We start from the raw sequence: 17,582 nt of genomic DNA, 5'->3' as shown, positions 1-17,582 counted from the left end.
CGACATCGTTGATAGGATAAAATACGTTTAAGCAACAAAAAACTAAAGAAAATTTCATTTTTAGACATAATCAACATATAATTTCTGAATATCCGGAACAACTTCTCTTGAAATCTTTGGACCACCAAGTCTACTAGTAATATTTTCAATCACCTCACTTTCACTAATTGTACCATTATTTTGCTTTCTTCTAGCATAATTCAAAAGTAGTGCGCCATATCTAAGATGATCACTGGAAGCGTTGAAGTCGATACTTGAAATCTCAAACACATCATGACTAACAAATTTAGCAAAGTCACATGCAAACATGCCACAATCATTGTAATAAAATAACCAAAAAAATTTAAGTACAAACATATACAATGATAGAAGACAATAACAAAAAATCATTCACTATTAATGATAAAAGAACTGTTTATTGTGACTTTCCACCTTATATTTTTAAAAATTCAACATGTTAACATCACATAATCGAAAATAAATATAAAAAAGAATATTTTTTCCCTAAATATTTTTTCTTAATCAATAGTCAAATATTATATCTTTCAAAAAAAGATTGAATGCAAAATATCAAATTGCTAAACAAGATAACATACCTATGACATCCCATCTTCCTTCATGATGTATCATTATTAAATGTAAATTATCACAATCCATATTGTATGAATCATTTTTTTTAAATTTGAAAATTTAAGAACTTGATTTTCACATAAAATACTCAAATTGCTATGGCCTAAAACCTCGCCTAAAACAATAAAATTTTATGAAAGATTTTGATTGAAAAAATTATATTTTTGTAGAAAAAACAAAAGTTGTTGAAGAAGATCAAGAAGAAATGATCTGTTTTAAAAGAAGAAAAGAAGCGATTAAAGAGAGATGGGGTGTGATTGGTATCTTTTATTAACTGTCATCTATTTTTAAGAAAAAAATATTTTATTTTTGTTATATGAAATCTATTTTTTCCTTTTATGATTGGCCTTGATTTGATTATGTAGAAAAAATGAAAATTCTTTTTTTTTTAAAGTTTTTTTTTATAATAAAAGTTGTTATAACTTACAGTTTAAAAAGAGTTGTTATAACTTGCATTAAACAATCTAATTTTGTATATTTAGATTTTTTACCATAAATTAAAAAGGAAAAGTTTAAGATTGAGCTCCTGATTTGGCCCATTGGAATCTGCTCAATTTTTTGGCCTATATTTATGAATTTTCAGAACTTTTAGCTATATATATTGAATGTATATCAAAGTTTTTTTCTTCCATGTTTTGGTTATATACATGTTGTATACCAACTTGCAAATTAGTGTACTAGCTCCCTTCTCCTGTATTTGCTCTTTTTGAGCTTGTATATTAGCTTCCCTGGCCTGTATATGCCGTATATTTTTTGTATATCTTTGTGAATAACCTTGATTCTTGTCTTTTACTCTATTTTTTGGGATTTTGCAGAGGCTTGGGACTTGGTCCCAGACAGATGCAGAGGTATGAAGTCCAACTGGACTCGGATGAATTCACACGCATAAACAAAATCAAAATAAGGATTAGGATCTATCATTGTGAAGTAAACTCAAGTGAGAACAAGATTTTATATATTGCACTACAATGTTTTTAGTTAACTAAATGCTACTGTTTATAAGCAAAATAAGACATTTCATTATCACTATGCAATAGTTAAGTCAAACATCTATTATTCAAATAAAATAAAATCAACACAGCAGTACACATTCAATGAGGGATAATTAAGTTCTCTCTAAAAAATAAAATTTAAAAATCTATTTTTAAATAATGAAGAACATGGAAAAGTGAGGATTAATGATATTTCATCTAACAAATTTCAAATTCCTTTATGTTTGTATAAGAAAACAAGACCCAATTGATTGATAGTGCACCACAATTCAAACAAGATGACACAAAGTAAGTTCATTATCCAAAGTCTCTAGATTCATTCATGATATTTCAGATTGGCACCAGACATAAAAGCTAAAGAAGGGATTTTAGCATCTGGGAAGTAAGAAAAATGAAAAGAAAAATCCAACATAAGTTGAAACTATATTGCTAATTTTAGGAACATTTCAAACTTATTATCACACATTCTTCAAATCAGTCCATGCTCCCATAGTGAATCATGATGACAAAATTCACTACTATACCATATCGTTACTTACAACAACAAAGTTTCAACAAGACCAACCTCATGCATCAGATAAAACACAATCCAGAAGAATATATTTTAAAATAACAACCTTTACATGGCTCCATTATCCAAAATAGTTCGAAACAACAACGAATATTCAAATCACTAACAGAGTGGAATAACACCCAAACATAAAACAAAAGAAAATGTAAAGAGATGTGATTATTCACCTGTTTCTAGGCAGGGACCTTGGGACAACAAACTTATCACAATGTAACTTCTACCGCCGAAGTTTCCCTCGATTTCGCCAGAATTTGAATTAATTTCATCGAAATTTGAGTAATTTACTAAATTTAAATATTTGTCACCACGAATTTTTGGTTACATGAGCTTAGAGGATTGCTGCTCCAAAATCTCCAATCCCCTCTCTCCTCCCCCCCCTCCAAAAAATAAAATAAAAAATTTCATCCATTTTCTTTCTCCATAGGTGGGTATTTATAGAACACTTTGAGGCTATTTTAGGGGAAAATTGAAGGGGTAAAAAATAAAAATGAATTGGAGATTTTGAATTTCAAAAATAGGATAAGATTTTTGAATTTTCAGCTTGGAATTGAATAAATTTGGACCAAAAAAGATCAAATCCGTAGGTGATTTTTTGAGAAGTTTGAGGGAAAAAAAATGAATTCCCCCATAGCCAATAGAAATCTCACAACTCCGTACCTTCATGGTACGAATTGGGATATATTTGCATCGAGAATCATGAAAGACGAACGTTGGAGGTAGGGGTGACAATTTCAACCCATATTTGTGAAAAGAGTCCATTTAACCCATATTTAGTGAATTGGATCACTCATATTTCAAATAGGTAAATATGGACTTCAATTCATTTTAAAAGCTGATACAAATATGGACAAAATGGGTAAAATATGGGTACCCATTTAAACATAGAGATCACCCACCTATGTTTAAAGTTTCAATTTTTTGTTCTTTTCTAGTTTCTTTTCTTCTTCTTTTTTTTTTCTTTCTTTTTTTCTTTAATTTACTTTTTTTCTTTTTCATTTTTTTTACTCATTCCTTATATATTTTTTTTCTTTCTCATTTTTTCATCTATTTTTTAATTTTTATTTCTTTTTTCTTTGTATTCTTTTTTTTTTTTCGCTTTCCCCTTTCTCATTCTTATTTCATCATTCGTATTCACTTGAGACCTACATGGATTAATAAATATAAACTTCTAATTATCCCATTTAACCTATATAATTCATAACATCTCTTATCAATTAAATATAATCCATAGCCTCACTCCTTTATTATTTTTTTTCTATCTTTTATTTCTCTTTTTTTCTTTATTTTTTCTTTCTTTTTTCCTTTAATTTACTTTTTTTTCTTTTTCATTTTTTTCACTTATTTTTTACTCGTTTCTTACACTTTTTTCTTTCTCTTTTTCATCATTTTTTTCTTTTTCAATTTTATTTCTTTGCATTTTTTTTAATTTTCATTTCCCCCTTTTTCATTCTTGGTTCGTCATTTTTGTCATTTTTTTAATTTTTTTTATATTCTTTTCCTAATCTTTTTTTTTGTCATTGCATTTTATATTTTTTTACTTAAAATTTATTTGTATCATACTATATATTTCAAATAAATTTATTATTTGTATTTGAATAGTCTACTTGTCAATATATGCAATTTATCATTTGTATTTATATACAAATAAATATATGAATTAAAATCAATATGGATTGTGGTGCAGTGGATGGGGTTTCTCCACCCTTAACCAGAGGCCGAGGGTACGATCCTGGTTATGGAGAAAACTCTGTTGCGAGCGCTGCCACCTTAATGGGCCCTACAATGCCCGATACGGATTAGTCGGGGCTCCAATGCAAGCACCGGACAACAAATGAAAAATCAAAAAAAGTATATGAATTAATTGTATTTTCTTGAGACTAAAATATATATGGCTGAGGATCCACATAGCCCTCGAATTATAAATGTTGGGTGAATATAAATCAATATACGCTTATGGTATTTTCGTTATCATAAAAAAAGAAGGAAACTAAAAATTGAAAAAAAAAATTAAAAAAGTAGAAAGAGAGGTAGAAGTTAGAGATAGAAGAGAGAAAAAAGCGTAAAGAAAGAATTGAAGAAAAAAATACAAAAAAAATCAAAAAGAAAAAATAAAGAAAAAGGAGAAAAGGAAAAAGAAAAAAGATGATGGCGAAAACAAATATACTGAGTGGTTACGATATTTTAGTCATCATCCATAATATGTACTCGACTTAACCATGTTCTTCGAAATAAAAAAAATATAAAACATAAAATACAACCATAAAAGAAAAAAAATGAGGAATAAGTAAAAACAAAAAAAAATATAAAATAGAAAAAAAGAGACTAAAAAGGAAAAGAAAAAAAAGAAAAAAGAAAAAGAAACAATGGAAAGAGGGTAGAGATAGAAGAGAGAGAAAAAAAAGAAATGAAAAAAAAATAAAAAAAAAGAAAATTAGAGGCTACATATAGAAGAGATACAAAAAAAAAAAACTAAAAAAAAGAAATGAAAAAAAAGTCAAGTTGATATGATATAGAAGTTTTAAGTTTTTGACTTAGGAGTTAAAGTGGGTTGAAACCGTTTTTACCTAATCCATATTGACCAAATCCATATTTACCCATATTTATATGGGCGGATTGCAATCCAAACCATTTTTTCTCAATCCATATTTAACCCGTCCAAATTCAATCCAATCCGTCCGTTTGCCACCCTTAGTTGGAGGCTACGAGGTGGCATTTGGGGTTCGTACAAGCCGTTGGGGTGAGCTGGCTACTGAGGTTCACATTGATGTGAGTATATGTTGGTGGGTTTGAGTCGGTTTGCGGGTTCGCTGGGTTGGCGAGTTAAAGCCAAGTCGGGTTTTCTGAAGCTGTATGTTGTTGGTGTCATCTGTTGTTTTATTGCCGTTGTAGGCATTGTTGATGATAAGGAAAAAAGGGTGGTCTGAGTCTAGTTTTTTTAGGTTTTGGGTTGGGGCTTAGATCGGGTCATATTTTCAATGGAAAATTGGTAGATTAGGTCTTTTATTAAATAGACAAAATTGTTTAGTATTAGACTATTTATTAAATAGCCAATGAATTAGGATCTTTGTCAATTTATTTAAATTTTAATCAATTTGATAAATCAATTGGCCAATTGAATTGCAATTGTGGCCAAATTGATTTTAATTACGGCCAATTCAATAAATCGACTAAATTGAGTCAAAATTTAAAATAATAAACAATCGATTTAATCTCGAGTTTCCTAATTTAATAAATTCAAGTAAATATTTTTCAAATAACCCAATTTTTAGAACAAAACACATTCAAATCAAGATTCACCCGTTTGAATCAATTTTTGAGATGAATCTCGGTTAAAAATTTAATTTTTTAATAAAATAATTATTTAAGTAACAAAAATTATATGATGTCATATATAAAATTATAGAGATGTATAATTGCTATTTAAAATGACAAATTAACCCCCAAAATGTTATTTTAGCAAATTTTTATTTGGATAAAATAAATACTTCAATTTTATTTAAAAACTGAAGAAACTCAGGATTAAACCTAGTTGAGGAGGGCAAAAATTAGATATCAACATATAAAAGTTCTAACTCTAGTGACTAATTCTGGTTTGCTTAGGTTAGTGTTAGACTAGGAGTCCTAACCACCCTAACTCGGTTGTCTTACATCCCCCCTCACAGTGGTGGTGGGGTTTTGACAATGCCGAGCTTGGATCATAGCGCCTGGAATCGAAAATTTACCTATTATTTGGTGAAGATGTCTGTAACTTATTGAAATGATAGAACAATTGTGGTTACCATTGCACCTTGGACCAATTTTTCACGAATGGAACGATAATCATGATCGATATGCTTTGTGGGAGCATATGACACTAGATTAGCCATTAAATGGAGAGAACTAATATTGTCCGTAAAGAGAGATGAAGGATAATTCAAGGAGGTACCAATGTCTTTCAACAAGAAGGTGATCCAAGTCAAGTCCACATCTAGCAAAGCTAATGAGCTATACTCAGTTTCCACTCTCGACCTTGTATTAATGTTAAATTTCCCAAAGGATCAACTAATGCAATTGGATCCAAGAAAAACACAAATTTCAATTGTAGAGCATCGAGTAATGGCACATCTAGATCAATCAGCATTAAAGAACCAACCAAATTAAGAGATAATTTAGTAGAGATAAGTAGACGTAAGTGAAGAATTTTAGTGATGTAGAAAAGCACACATTTGATCTTGGACTAAAGGACTTCAATAGGAGTTTGCATATATTGACATAAAAGGTTCACAACATGATATATCTCAGGTCGAGTTATCATCAAGTATTTTAAAGCACCAACTAATCTGCAATATTCATAAACATCCATAAGAGAGCCCGTGGAAGCATGTAGATGATGTTTCTAGGAAAGAAGAGTTTGATGAGCACGGGGAGAGACCGTATCTGTTTGTTAGAGAAAATAGAAGCAACATAATTCTATTGGCTAAGAAGAAGGCCATTTTTATCACAAAATACCATAATGCCAAGAAGAAAGTAAAGAGGTCCCAAGTCTTTCATGGAAAATGAGATTGTAACTTGTGTATGAGATTAGAAAAAAAAGAGAAAGTGCTACCAGTCAATATAATATCATCCACATAAATAAGGAGAAATATAGTACCTTGAGGGTATTGTAGGACAAACAAAGATGAATCTGCCTTGCTATAAAAAATACAAGGTGAAGGAGATACAAACTAAACTTATGAAATCATGTTTTTGGAACTTGCTTTAGTTTGTAAAGGGCCTTTTGGAGTAGACAAACATGATTTTGGAAGATAGGATTGCGAAATACGGGTCGTTGTTCCATGAAAAATGTCTCCTTCAGATCTCCATGTAAAAATACATTTTTTGACATCGAGTTCTTGATCTCCCAATGCAACGTAATAGAAATGGATAAAATAATCCAAATTGTTGCAGCCCTTACAACGACACTAAACGTATCCTTAAAGTAAATATCTTCAATTTGATTTTTACCTTTAGCAACCAAGTGAGATACGAGCTATTCTATAGGCCCATCGACATGAAATTTAGTTTTGAACACCCGACAAGAACCAACAACATTCATATTAGGCTCTCGAGGAACCAATATCCAAGTTCTGTTAGATCTGAGAGCTTGTATTACTCATTGCATAGCAGAAAACTAGTGGGGTTTAGACAAGACTATCTTAATAGTCTTTGGTTCCGCAATATCGAGATGAGAACTGGTAGCAAGGAAAAGAGACTGAAATGTGGGGTTTGATATGATACTAGACTGATATCATGTGACCATGTGGTACGTATTAACTACTGGTGGGAGTGTATAAGGAGAAGGGTTGGAGAAAAATGTGGTACTTCTACAAATAGTTTAATACTTGGGACATTGGACATTGGACATTGTAGAGCTGACAATGTCAGTTATCAAATTAGGAAGAGATAAAGGGTTACTTGTTAGAAAATTAAGATTTGTCTAGAAATTCCTAGTTAGTTGATATTTTTGGATTTGTCTAGAAACTCCTTGTTAGTAGATATTTTTGAATTTGTCTAGAAACTCCTAGTTAGTAGATATTTTTGCTTGTATTGTGGTTTGTATTCCTTACACACAATATATATATATGTGTGTAGTCTATGTAATGTTCAATTAAGAGAAAAATGAGAGTACTAAAACAAGTTTCAGCTCTTCTTCTCTGCAGTTTGTTTCCTGGCAACAATTTATAGCTCTATTTTGTTGTTGTTTCAATTTGTTGTTTTTCGGTTCTGCTTCCCTTTCTTGTGTTCTTCTTCCCCTTCTAGTGACATGGCATCAGAGCCCATTTATTATGGGATCTGAATCTTTTTTCGTTGACTGACTCATCTTATTTTTAACTCTTTTTCTTGGATTTATTTGCTGAAAAACATGGCACCAGAAAATAAACCAAAAACAGGTCCTCTGATTTTTTCAGGGGATAATTACCATATTTGGGCCATTAAAATGAAGGTTTATTTGAATGCTCTCAACTTGTGGGATGTCATTGAGAGAGGGGAACCTACTGTCTAGGCATTGAGAGACAACACAACTCTTAATGAAATAAAAAAGTATGATGAGTTGGTGACTAGATCTCCAAGAGCTCTCACTTGTATACATTCAAGTTTTATGGAACTGATGTTTACAAGAATTATGGCTTGTGAGACAGCCAAAGAAGCCTGGGATAAGCTAAACGAGGAGTTTAAAGGCAGCAACAGAGTTAAGTCTATTAAGGTCTTAGCTTTGAAGAGGGAGTTTGAGCTCTTGAAGATGAAGGATTCAGATACTGTCAAGGAACACTCTTCCAAGCCGATGGATATTGTGAACCAAATAAGGATACTTGGTGAAAATTTCCGGATTAGCAAGTTGTAGAGAAGATCATGGTCAACCTTCCAGACAAGTTTGAATAAAAAATCTTAGCTATTGAAGAGTCATGTGACTTGACTACTCTTTCAATAGCTGAGCTGATCTCTAAATTGCAAATTCAAGAGCAAAGGGTGACCATGTTAAGTGAGGGACAGTTGAAGATTCCTTTCAAGTAATGCATAAATTCAAGCAACAAAAGAAAGTCAAAGAGCCTCTTTAGACCACTCTGGAGAGGCGAAATCTGGTGGATACCAAGGTGAATCATAGAGGAAAGGAAAATTTCCACCTTGTGGTGTTTGTAAGAAGACAAACCACTTGGAGAAGAATTATTGACAGAAGTCCAAGAGGTCTCCTATTTAATGTAGATATTGTAAGAAGTATGGACACATTGAGAAGTATTACAGGTAAAACAAGCTCATAGTGGTCAGTCTTCCCAACGAGTAAATTTTGCGGAAGATCACCAAGTTGAAAAATCAGAGGAGGAGGTATTCATGGCTTCTCACACATCACATGTTGATCAATATAATTGGTATGTTGATAGTGCATACACAAGGAGCATGGCGATTGATGAAAATTTATTTGTTATCTTGGACAGGTCTGATTGGACCAAAGTGACACTTGGAGATGGTGCACTGGTGCAAGCTCAAGGAAGAGGATAAGTAAAATTCCTTATGGACGAAGGTATAAAAATCATAAACGATGTTCTTTATGTGTCAAGCTTGACTCAAAACTTGTTGAGTGTTGCTAAGTTACTTTACAATAATTATTCACTTACTTTTAAGGATAAAAATGTGCCATTTATGATCCTAAAGGTTGCGAAGTAGCTAAAATTAGCATGATTGGTAATTCCTTTCCAATTTCATGCTATTTTGCTAAAAGTTGCTCTTTCAATGTTGAAATGAGTGATACCTGACTTTGGCATAAAAGATTCAGTCATTACAACCTTAGTTCATTGGTTTATATGCAATCCAAGGGTATGGTGCTTGATGTACCCAAAATTTACATGTGCCGAGATGTTTGTGAGTCATGTCAATTTGGTAAATTGCATAGACGATCCTTTCCTAAAAGAAGTCTTGGAAGGCGAAGGAAAAGCTAGAACTGGTTCATACAGATATATATGGACCAATAAGGACGTCTTTTTTGAGTGGGAATAAATATTTTATTCTCTTCATAGATGATCTAACTCGAATGACATGGTCTTATTTTTTAAGTAGCAAAGTTCAAGTGTTTTATGTTTTTAAAGAATTCAAGGATATGGTAGAAATGGAGAGTGGATGTCGGTTGAAGTATATCAGGTCAGATAATGGAACTGAATATACTTCACATTAGTTCAGCAAGTATTGTAAAAACTTGGGTATTTAACTAAAATTCACTGTTAGCTACACTCCAAAACAGAATGGGGTTTCTGAGAGGAAGAACAAAACAGTGATGGAGATGGGGAGATATATGTTGGCAAAAAAGAAGATGCCTAAATATTTTTGGGCTGAGGTAGTCAATACCGCAGTCTATTTGCTGAACAGGTTACCAACTAGAGCACTTCAAGACATAACACCATTTGAAGCATGGAGGGGTATAAAGCCGTCTGCGAGATACTTGAAAGTATTTGGTTTAGTGTGCTATGACCATGTTTCATATACTAAAAGAGGCAAATTGGACAACAAGAAAGAACTCTGTATTTTTTTGGGCTATAGAACAACTGCAAAAAGGTACAAAATGTAAAATGTTAGTACAAAAAAAGTGCGTATCAGTAGCAATCTTGCGGTGGACGAGTCTAGCCACTATGATTGGGATCAAAATATTATTGTAAAGAACCAAGAAGGGAGTACTTCAGTTACATCTCTAAATCTGCAAAAGAGTAATATTTTTTCTAGTCCTATTATTGGAAAAGAGCACAATTCAGATGTTAAATTAACTTCAAATTCTCCAGTTTTGAAGACCAGGTCACTACCTGAAGTTTATGACCAATGCAATTTTGCTCTCGTGGAACCATCTTCTTTTAAAGAACCAGCAAGTCATGAAGCTTCGATTTCTGCAATGGACAAGGAGCTTGCCATGATTAATAAAAATGATACTTGGGAGCTGGTTGATAGACCCAACCAAAAAAATATCATCAGTGTCAAATGGGTCTATAGAACGAAGTTTAATCCAGATGGCTCCATCTTTAAACATAAATCTAGACTTGTAGTTAAAGGCTATTCCCAGCAGCCTGGAGTGAACTTTGGAGATATGTTTGCTCTTGTCATGAGGCATAAACCAGTAAGATTTCTAGTCGCTCTTGCAGCACAATATAAGTGAAAAATCTACCATTTATATGTCAAATCTGCATTTGTAAATGGATTTCTTGAAGAAGATATTTATGTTGAAAAATCTGAAGGTTTTATAGTTGCAGGTGTAGAATACAAGGTGTACAAGCTTAAAAAGGCTCTTTATGGCCTTAAACAAGCTCCGAGAGCTTGGTATAGTTGGCTAGATACACATTTGTTGTATCAAGGCTTGAAAAGAAGCCTAAATGAGGCTACTTTATACTTCAAAAGGCAAGCCGATGGAAGTTTGATTGTGATATCCATTTATGTTGATGATTTGATGATCACAGGTGAAGATTCTCTTGCGGTTCACGAAGTTAAAAATACAATGCTAAAAAATTTTGAAATGTCTGATCTAGGACAGATTAAGTTCTTCTTGGAAATTGAGATTTTTCAATCTTCTGAAGGAATTTTATTGTACTAAAAGAGGTATGCCTTGAATCTCTTAAAAAGATTCAAACTTGATAAGTGCAAACCTGTTGCAACTCTACTTGTTGTAAATGAAAAGTTAATGAAGGATGATGGAGAAGAACGTGCAGATTCAAAACTTTATAGGAGCCTTATTGGAAGCTTGTTGTATCTAACTGCTACCAGGCCAGATATGATGTTTGCTACTAGTCTACTATCCCAATATATACAATGGTCCAGCACTAAGCATTTTGGAGCTGCTAAAAGGGTGTTGAGGTATATTAGAGGGACAACTGATTATGGCATTTGGTACAAAAGTGTGGAGAATAGAGCTCTTATTGGCTATTCAAATAGTGATTGGGGTGAATATTTGGATGATTACAAAAACACATCTGGTTACTCTTTTTCATTTAGTTCAGACTTTTTTCCTTGGAGCACAAATAAGAAGGATATCGTAGCTCAATCTTTATCTGAAGCCGAGTATGTAGTTGCTGCATCTGCTATAAATCAAGGAATTTGGTTGAGAAAAATCTTGTTTGAATTGGATCTTTTGCCAGAAGAACCAACAATGATCTATATGGATAATAAATCAACCATTGTTATGGATGAAAATCCAGTGCAATATGGAAGGACGAAGCATATCAACAACAAATTTCATGCTTTATGAGATACCGAGAAGAATGGCGAAGTTAAGCTGGTGCATTATAGAAGTATAGAACAACAAGCTGATATTCTAACCAAGGCTCTTCCCACCAACAAGTTTGAGTTCCAAAGGACGTTGCAGGGAGTTTCAATGAAAAATCTTAAGGAGGAGTGTTAGGAAATTAAGATTTGTCTAGAAACTCCTAGTTAGTAGATTTTTCGGATTTGTCTAGAAACTCCTAGTTAGTAGATATTTTAGGATTTGTCTAGAAACTCCTAGTTAGTAGATATTTTTGCTTGTTTTGTGGTTTGTATTCCTCTCACACACACACTATATATATGTTTGTAGTCTATGTAATGTTCAATTAAGAGAAAAATAAGAGTACTAAAATAAGTTTCAACTCTTCTTCTCTGTAGTTTGCTTTCTGCCAACAATTTATAGCTCCATTTTGTTGTTGTTTCAGCTTGTTGTCTTCCAGTTCCTCTTTCCCTTCATGTGACATTACTGGTGTTGGAGTTACGTAGACTTGGTGTTGTTATCTCGAAAGGCATAGTAACCTGAATAGAAGGTGCAGGCAGCTCAGGTTTCATTTATGAAGTAGTGAGACCGAAGGTTATAAATGTGGGATCAAAAATAGTCAAATAAAATAAATAAAAAGGAAAAGAAAATTGGTGTTTCCATATGATTAATGTGATGACATGAAGTTGAAAATTGGTGTTGCAACATGATTCAAAAATTGGTGTCTCAACATGAAAAGTATGGAAAGTTCATCTATAAATAGATGAGTTCACTTTCATTGTAAGACACACCAAAATTGAGAGAGCAATAGAGAGAAAATAGAGTAATCCACAGTTATTATATACTTTGTGAGATGATAGTGTAGGAGTAATATTATAGTGAGTTGTGAGAAACAAAAAAAGTGTTGTTTCGTTTATAAAGAGTAGTAGTCTTTTGACACTACCAAGTTGTAATCAGTATTATTGTATTACTCCATTGGGTATTTTATTTACCCAGTTATAGTATTTGTTGTTGTTGTACTCTCCTGTTATTGCTACTTGTGTGGATATTATCCTGGGTGGGAATATTTATTTTCCCAACAACGTGGTATCAGAGCCATGGCAAATAATAGTCCACTATCTTTTCAGTACCCCCGCCTTACAAAAGAAAATTATGAAAAATGGTGCGTACGAATGAAAGCCATTCTTGGTTCTCAAGATGTTTGGGACATTGTAGATAAAAGGTATACAAAATCCTCCAATGAGAAAACTCTGTCTCATAATGAAAAAGATATCTTGATTAAAACAAGGAAAAAAGATCAATAGGCCCTCACTCTCATCCACCAATGTCTGGATGATGGTATGTTTGAGAAGGTGGCTGATGCAACCACCTCGAAAGAAGCTCGGGAGATTTTACAAAATTCTCTCCAAGGAGTTGATAAGGTGAAGAAGGTAAAACTTCAAACTCTAAGGGTTGATTTTAAAGTTTTAAAAATAAAAGAATCCGAATCCATATTGGATTTTGTTCAAGAATAATGGCTGTTGTGAATCAACTAAAAAGGTACAGGGAAGAAGTAAATGATGTGTATGTGGTAGACAAGATCCTTAGCCCTTTAACACCCAAATTTAATTATGTGATGTGTGCTATTGAGGAGTCTAAATATTTAGACTCTATGAAAGTAGAGCAATTGGAAGGTTCTTTACAAGCCTACGAAGAAAAGATGAAAAGAAGAGCCATTAGAGCAACTTCTTAAAACTCAAGCATCCTTCAAAGATTTTGGAGGTGAAAAATGTTACGGAGGAAATGTACAATGGAGAGGCCGTGGCTGCCATGGAGGTCATGGGGAAGGAAGGAGTAACACCAACAAATTCAACAATGAAGATAAAAACCACCAAACATTCAGAGGACGTGGTCGTGGACAACAAGGAGGAAGAAAATATAGAGCTTATCAAGGTACCAATGAAATAAGGTATGGCAAATCTAAAATTAAGTGCTACAACTATCATAAATTTGGACATTACTCTTGGAAATATCGTAGTAATTTGAAGAAAAAGCTAACCTTATTGACAATAACAAAGAAGAAGATGAGTCAATATTGTTAATGGTACTCACAGAAGATGATACAGATGATTACAGTTCATGGTATCTTAATAATGGAGCAAGTAATCATATGTGTGGATACGAAGAGAATTTTATGGAGATTAAGAAAACGACGAGAGGTAATGTATTTTTGGAGATACCTCAAAGATTCAAATTGAAGGAATAGGTACGATTTTGATATCCTGTAAAAATGGCAATCACAAATTGATCAATGAGGTTTACTATGTGCCAAAACTAAAAAATAGTATTTTGAGTTTGGGCCAACTTCTTGAAAAAGGATATGATATTTATATGAAAAATATGCATCTCTGGCTTAGAGATTCAAGTAATAATTTAATTGCCAAAGTGCATATGGCAAAAAATAAATTATTTTCTTTGAATCCTAAGACCATTAATGCAAAGTGTTTGAAGGCTATTGTGCAAGATGAGTCATGGTGTTGGCACATGCGATTTGGACATTTGAACTTTGAAGTTCTCAAATCAATGGGAGACAAGAACATAGTTGATAGAATTCCATCAATCAATCATCCCAATCAGTTGTGTGAAGCTTGTTTTCTTGGAAAACATACAAGGAGGAGTTTTCCGAAGAAAACCACGTCAAGAGCAACTAATCCACTTCAGCTTATTCATAGTGATGTGTATGGTCCAATCAATCCACCTTATTTTGGTAAAAGTAAATACTTCTTACTCTTTATTGATGATTTAAGTAGAAAGACTTGGGTATATTTCTTGAAACAAAAATTAGAAGCTTTTGTTGCCTTTAAAAATTTCAAAGCACTTCTAGAAAAAGAGAGCGGCTATGAAATAAAAGCCTTAAGGTCCGATAGAGGAGGCAAATTCACTTAAAAAGAATTTAATTAATTTTGTCATTCTCACGATATCCGTCTCCCTCTAACGGTACCTTACTCGCCCCAACAAAATAGAGTTGCAGAAAGAAAAAGTTGAACAATTCTTAATATGGCAAGATGTATGTTGAAAACTAAAAATATGCCAAAAGAATTTTGGGCTGAGGCTATTTCATGTGCAGTTTATTTAAGCAACAGGTCTCCAACAAGAAATGTGAAAGATCAAACACCTCAAGAAGTATGGAGCGGAAGAAAGCCAAGTGTCAAGCACTTGAGAATTTTTGGGAGCATAGCCTATGCTCATGTTCCACATCAAGGGAGAGCTAAAGTTGATGATCGAAGCATCAGGTATGTGTTTATTGGCTATGACGCTAGTTCAAAAGGCTATAAGTTATACAATCTAAGCAACAACAAAGTGGTGGTCAGTCGTGATATTGAATTTGATAAAGAAGTGTCATGGAATTGGGAAGGCCAGGAGGCTCCAAAAAAAAAGAACATATAATTTTCTTCCATACTTTGGAGATGAAGAAGAGTAGGATACCATGGCACCTACATAGGATCAACCCTACCAGTGAATGTTGCCTCTCCTTCTTCTCAAGATCAGTGTTCAAGTGAAAGGCCACAGAGGATGAAGAGCATCCAATAACTCTATGATAACATAGAAGAAGTTACTAATTTTGATTTTTTGTGTTGTCTCTATGCTGATAGTGAACCAATGAATTTTGATGATGCTGTTACAGACAAAAAATGGAGACAAGCCATGGAGAAAGAAATTCAGTTGATAAAAAAGAATAACATTTGGGAGTTAACAACTCTTTCTAAAGATTATTAAGCAATTAGAGTTAAATGGGTATACAAGGCAAAGAAGAATTCTTATAGAAAGGCAGAGAGATATAAGGAAAGACTTGTAGCTAAAGGCTACAAGCAAAGACATGGCATTGACTATGAAGAAGTCTATGCACTTGTTGCCCGCATGGAGACAATACATCTACTAATCTCTTTGGTGGCACAAATAAAGTGGAAAATCCATCAACTAGATGTCAAGTCGACTTTTTAAAATGGATATCTTGAAGAGGAAGTCTATGTTGAACAACCATTGGGCTTTGTAGTCAAGAATCACGAAGATAAAGTATTGAAATTGAAAAAAGCTTTATATGGGTCGAACCAAGCTCCACGAGCGTGGAATAGTCACATTGACAAGTATTTTTAAGAAAATGGATTTACTCGTTGTCTCCATGAATATGCTCTTTACATTAAAGTTCATACTAATGGAGATGTTTTAATTGTTTGTCTTTATGTTGATGATCTTATTTTGACGGGTAATAATCCATGTTTGTTTGAAGCTTTCAAGAAAACTATGTCCTTTGAATTTTAGATGACAAACATAGGTATCATGTCATATTACTTAGGCCTAGAAGTTAATCAAATGGAGGAAGGCATCTTCATATCTCAAGAAAGCTATACAAAGGAGATTTTGAAGAAATTCAACATGTTTGATTTCAATCCTGTGAACACCCCAATGGAAAGTGGAACAAAATTATCAAAGTTTGATAATGGTGAAAAAGTGGACTCTACTCTTTTCAAAAGTTTCATGGGAAGTCTGAGGTACTTGACCTGTACGAGACCAGATATACTTTTTGTAGTTGGAGTAGTAAGTCGATTCATGGAAGCTCCTACCTCTACTCACTTAAAAGTTGCTAGAAGAATTCTTCGTTACCTAAAATTTACGATAGACCTTGGACTATTTTATTCTTCTTCTAATGATTTTAACCTTGTGGGATTTTGTGATAGCAATTATGAGGGAGATGTAGATGATAGGAAAAGCACATCAGATTTTGTGTTTTCTTGGGTGATTGTGTTGTTTCTTGGAGCTCAAAGAAACAAACCATTGTTACTCTCTCAACGTGTGAAGTTGAATATGTAGCAGCAATGTCATGTACGTGCCATGCCATTTGGTTGAGAAAATTATTGAAGGAGCTTAACTTACCACAGACTGCAGCCACGATGATTTGTGTTGATAACAAGTCAGCACAGGCTCTTTCCAAGAATCCAGTATATCATGATCGAAGTAAGCACATAGATACAAAGTATCACTTCATCAGAGAATGCATTTCTGAAAAAGAGATAGACCTCAAGTACGTGAAATTCCATGATCAAGTTGCAGAATTTTTCACAAAGTCTCTCAAGTTTGAAGACTTTCAGAGATTGAGATCAAGTCTTGGAATGAAGAAGAAAAATCAAAATTAAGGGAGAGATTTGTGGGATAAAAAATAGTCAAATAAAATAAATAAAAAGGAAAAGAAAATTGGTGTTGCCACATGATTAATGTGAGGTTATGAAGTTGAAAATTGGTGTTGCAACATGATTTGAAAATTGGTGTCGTAACATGAAAAGTATGGAAAGTTCATCTATAAATAGATGAGTTCACTTTCATTGTAAGACTCACCAAAATTGAGAGAGCAATAGAGAGAAAAGAGAGTAATCCATAAATATTCTATAGTTTGTGAGATAATAGTGTGAGAGTAATATTGTAGTGAGTTGTGAGAAATAAAAAGAATGTTGTTTCATTTATAAAGAGTAGTAGTCTTTTGACACTATCAAGTTGTAATCAATATTATTGTATTACTCCATTGAATATTTTATTTACCCCGTTATAATATTTGGTGTCGTTGTTACTCCTGTTATTGCTACTTGTGTGGATATTATCTTGGGTGGTAATATTTATTTTCCCAACAATA

This window comes from Capsicum annuum, chromosome 12 (genome assembly GCF_002878395.1).
Source record: "Capsicum annuum cultivar UCD-10X-F1 chromosome 12, UCD10Xv1.1, whole genome shotgun sequence".
NCBI classification, from domain to species: domain Eukaryota; kingdom Viridiplantae; phylum Streptophyta; class Magnoliopsida; order Solanales; family Solanaceae; genus Capsicum; species Capsicum annuum.
Note: the sequence above shows the minus strand (reverse complement) of the source record.